Source organism: Notothenia coriiceps, unplaced genomic scaffold, assembly GCF_000735185.1.
Source record: "Notothenia coriiceps isolate Sejong01 unplaced genomic scaffold, NC01 NC01_scaffold00006101, whole genome shotgun sequence".
Lineage (NCBI taxonomy): Eukaryota > Metazoa > Chordata > Actinopteri > Perciformes > Nototheniidae > Notothenia > Notothenia coriiceps.
Genome location: NW_011338802.1, coordinates 72146 through 77347, shown reverse-complemented (window position 1 = coordinate 77347; position 5202 = coordinate 72146). Strand labels below are relative to the sequence as shown.

The 5202-nt window shown below is 38.5% G+C and overlaps 1 non-coding gene across 1 annotated transcript; it reads left to right on the top strand.

Annotated features, from left to right (window-relative positions):
• The first annotated feature begins 3445 nt into the window (after positions 1-3445).
• Positions 3446-3556, top strand: trnal-caa (transfer RNA leucine (anticodon CAA)). Its single transcript has 2 exons — positions 3446-3483; positions 3511-3556. It is a non-coding gene; the product is annotated as a tRNA-Leu (tRNA).
• Positions 3557-5202: the final 1646 nt, after the last annotated feature.

Below are 5202 nucleotides of genomic sequence, written 5' to 3'. Positions count from 1 at the left end.
GTTGGGCAAATTTTTGTAACAGTCTTTCACCCCTAAACATTGGGTGCGGAGGTAAGTCTCCTGGTCTTTTAGAGGCAAAGTGTCCTTCCTCACTATGGAACTCCAGACCGCGGAACCGGCGAGCCGTAGGGACTGTCGACCCTCTTGTAAAGGTTAAGAAAGATCTTATAAAGATGTTGATGTCTTCCAGTATAAATCTAAACTTGCAAATGTTGGAAAAGGAAAACCATTAAAATGAAAACGGTGTCCTGAAAATAACCTGTTGAGTGTAATGTAAACACAAAATTACCGCGGAAATTAAACCTTGGAGTTTCTACAGGTTTGGAGGAAAAAAGGTGTGAATAGCCGTTATTCTAAAAAAAGTCTGAATGTTACCTACCCTGCCTTGTACTGTGTGCATATCTATTTATTTATACGTATTGTTATATAGTTATACCTAATGGAATTATTTTAATTATTTATGTATGTCTTTAATTTATGTACACCTGTTATTATGTCCTAATTCTATTTATGTTCTTATTTATTTACGTATTTAGTGTAAAGGCTTTATTTATTATACTAACATACTATTTTTGTAAAAAACTCTTATCTTTGTCTTGTGTATAAGAATATATAAATAAAATTACATAAGATGTAAATACAAGTAAAGTGTAAAATAAATATAATTCTCCATCCGCCAGGATGGAGTCAGACTTCGTCCTAACCAATTACAACCTCCGTCCGTCCTTCGTTCGCTCTAGGCATTCGCTCCAGTATTGATGTAGGTAACCAACGCTACCTTTAGAGTCAAAATCGATTCTCTTCCAACAAGCATTTGCGTCGGTATACGGTCATGTTCGAGAGCGGTTAGTTTGAGCTCACGAACAACACAGGCCCCGCCCTCTAAGTTACACTAACAACAACCAGCTCAAAGTCTGTGCGGGTGGGCCCGTTCGAAGTTGCGTGCGACGGTACACCTGCGACGCAGTGTGAAACTTTTTGGCGACAGATGAGATCTACGTACTATCCTTTCTCGAAACTTTAAGGAATATTGGAGAGAAATAGAATCCTTTGTGACCTGAACGAAATGTTTTCCTTTCCTTTTTACGAAAGGGTGTTTATGGAACGCCGGTGTTGTAAAGAAAATGTCAGAGTGCCTGTGTTTGGCTTACACTGGCTCATTTACGCATAGTCTTTAGTCTTTGCAATTGTCATGTCACGAATGTAACTCATAAAATGTTGAATACGCGGCATTGAACGTCCAACTTTATACCGAATTATTTTTTTTCTTTTTTAGTACTACACACGAGTATTATGTTGCGTCTAAGTACGTAATCTGTAAGGAGTCATAGGAGGGTCGGGACATCTCTTTGCACTACAAAACGTATCGAACTTTTTTGTTTTCCTCCTTCCGTTTGTACGGACTAGTCTTAGTATGGCCTCTAATTGCTTTAAGACCTGATCACCTATTTTGCGTGTAGGATCTTAGATTTTGGTGTAGTTCTAACTAAGACCTTTGTTCTATATCTTCGGTTCTCACTCTTATGACCGGTTACTAGTGAGCTGAACTTTGCCTTTGGGTTGTCCTTCCTTTTCCTATATCTCTGCCTTGTGCTGTATTCATTTTATTTATTTACACATTTTATTTACTCTTTTTTCTATTTTTTTTTTTGATTTCTATTATTTTTTGTTATTTATTTTATTTACCTTTTATTTATTTTATTTTTTATTTATTTGTGGGTTCAAATCCCACTTCTGACAATGTTTTAAACGGGTTTCTCTGTGAACATATACATAGTAACCTACAAGCCGTACAACCAACAAACACAAAAAACAAAGTACTTCAAATAGGCAAATTCACTAGTTTAGCTGCTAGTAAATATGGAGGACGCAATAAGTATAAATAAATCAATGAAATGTATACATTTTATGAACTCCGCTTTAAAAAAAACTGTAAGTATCTTATGTTAAGGTCTACCTAAATATAAGATACTTACACTTTTCAATCTGGTTAGCCGCATCCCGCAGAAGGTCTGCCATGGCCTTCTAGTAGAAGCCATTACTAGAGAGTTGCCGTGTGTACAGGGATGGTAGACCCAAAAATCAGCCCCTATCGTCTCTCTATCCAATATTCCTTGACCTCTGTGTGAAACGTCACTGGGTTAAGGAAAAGTGGAGAGTTCAAAAGGACTTATAAGAGACTGTGGTGCTTTGAGAATCTGACTGCACTGACACTATCCAACATTTTATTTATGTGCATCTGCTGTGGGGAAACTACAGTTCTCTGTACAGCGGACTACTTTGAGCGCATCTAGAGACTTTGCACCGTGCGCTCATAGGTTTGGTTCTATGAAGGCTTTATGAACGTGGACAGCCATTACTAGAGAGTTGCTGTGTGTGTAAAGGGATGCTAGACCATGGTAAATACAAATGTATTTATTATAAACGTGTTAGTTAGGTCTTAACCTATCACTGTGTATATCCCTATTACACTGTGAAATGTTGAATTTAGTTGATCATTTCAGTAAAAAGTTGTAAAATGCTCAATAAGCACCGTAACTTTCATGATATGCATTTCTCGGTCACGATCGGTTGTTTCCGTGAACTGCTGAATGTTGTTTCAAGGTAAATGTTGCGGACACAAGGTATTGTGGGACAGCATATTCTCCTTTTCTTTCGTAAAGAAAGGTCCAGTGTTTCCTAAGATAAAGGAGGTTATAAAGGAGGTTTCAAAGCTCCTTTCCTATCATCTAGACTAGAGAATTCAAACAGCTCTTATCATGGCTGCGACTTGGATACTTACAGGTCATTTCACTTCGTTACGAACCTTTCTTAGCTAAACTGAGAATTCCACCGCAACCAATGGATGTAGTATGACTCGCTACGGATCGCTTGCTTCTGCCTGCCTCCAACATTAACCAATCCTGCTTCAGACTGAGATTAGGACCGCCTACCTCTTAATAAATGAATGTAAGTGAACATAAATGTATAAATACATTAAAAATATACAAAAATGTTTGTTCTGTTTTATTCTAAATGTTGGTATTATTTATATATTCATTTATTTATTTATGCATTTATTTATTCTTGTATTTATTTAATCCTGTATTTATTTCCACATGTATTCACTCTGTATTGATTTGAACATGTATTTATTATTTTATTAATTTATTCCTGTATATATTCATATCTTTTGCATGCATTTATTTATTTATCTATACGTGTGTCATGTTCCGTCCTCCATTGTACGTCTGAAATAAATCTATTGCTGATAAGCAATGCGTGTGGAAAAAAGAGGTTGGACATCTTTGTAGGTCAAATTAAAGGCGCCATAAAACACACAAATGTGAGTTGTCAATAAATCTGTGGAAAGGAAATTACAAAAAGGAAACGTTTTAAATGGTAAATAACTAAGATGACTTTCTCTCGTTGTACAAATATCTAGAATGACAATTTCCCCCCAGTTGTCAGGATGGCCGAGCGGTCTAAGGCGCCAGACTCAAGGTATCACTCCTTCCTGTGAAACGGGATTTCTGGTCTCCGAATGGAGGCGTGGGTTCAAATCCCACTTCTGACAACCTTTTTTTACACGCACGATTTATCCCTGTTTCCCGGTAACGGTGCTTCTGTTTCCGTGTTAGACATATTTCTCTCTCCACTGTGGGGCCGGCGAGCAGATTCCAGATCAGAGCAGAGAGGCGTCACGCGCAGACACAGTTTTACTTCTTTTGTTTCACTCCGCGCGCGCGCTCTCTCCCTCCGTTTCAAACTTTTTCGCTCTTGTTTCTCGACGCTGAAGGACTTTGGGAGCACGCTCTCTTCCTCCCCTTTCTCCTCCTCCTTCTCCTCCTAATTTTCCCTGTGTGCTTGATTCGTTTTTGTATCTTTTGAAACTTCTGATGGACGTAAAGAGATCTCCCTTTCTTTCTGACACCTGTTGCTGAAGACCCCGCGCGCACAGCCAGTACACACCGGGGAGCGCGTGCCATTCATTTCTGACTTTATTTCTATATTTCTACAAGACAAATTTGAAACTTTTTGGGACACTGACAGCTCCACAAAACGCCGGGAGGCTGCGATACACTGCCAACAATGTACAGACGAGTGTGCTGCATGTCTCTGAAGGTGATCGAGCAGTGAAGGACAGTTATAATATAAATATTGTGTCCAGGAAGGGACACATCTGTATCTCTCTGTGAGCCGCAGTCTGCTGGGATCTGTCTGGAGGGTTTCCCTTTCAACAGAAACACCGACCTGTCTAAAGTCTCCCAGCCGGACAGAGAGCCACTCGTTTCGGACTTGAGCACCTCGGATGGTAGGAGAGGAAACTTTTCTTGGAGAGCTGAGCAACAACTGCAATCGAGCAAAGCAGGTAGGAACTATATTCAATTTGTAATTACGTTTAAAGAAAAAACATTCATTACATCTTTAAAAACACTTCTCAGACACTCGAATTATGTTCGAGATTTCTGTAATGGGAGGTCTGATTTATGATACAAACGTGTAATACTAGTTTATGGTAGTTTTCAGCTGCTATCATGTGTGTATGTACATTTTCTGACCGTTTTTGGCTCTATAATCTACTGCCGTTCTCGATTATAGATATTTTTAGTAGATTAACACTTATTTCTCTCAGTTAATGTAAACAACAGATCTGTAAAACAAAGTGTACCAACAAAGAATCTTGAAAAGCACCACGTTCAATATTGTGCTTACCAGATATGTGCTCATAAGTTTCTTGGAAATAGGTCAATCAGCATTTCTTTTATAAAATTGACTTAAATAAATCTTAGCTGACTAAGACTCGAAGCACCAAATAGTTGACTAATGGACTAAGAGATGGCAGCCCTGTTTTCATCGTTGTCCTCAAGTTGTAAGAAGTTAAATAAGTGTGTTATTGGATTAAAATAAATAGATTTTAAGTAGTAGTTTACATTGCTTTGCACGTTCTGAACAGAAGTCATGGTTTGAAAAAAAAGAGTTCCACTGAGTTGAGGACACACTGCTCCATTTGAACTTGTAGACGTTTTGTCCCCATAATGTTTCCGTTGTCACAGTCTACTTACAGAATGGGCTTATTTCATGATTTTGGCTCATTATGACAGTGGTGAAATTGTGTGTGTGTGTGTGTGTGTGTGTGTGTGTGTGTGTGTGTGTGTGTGTGTGTGTGTGTGTGTGTGTGTGTGTGTGTGTGTGTGTGTGTGTGTGTATGTGTAGTTACGT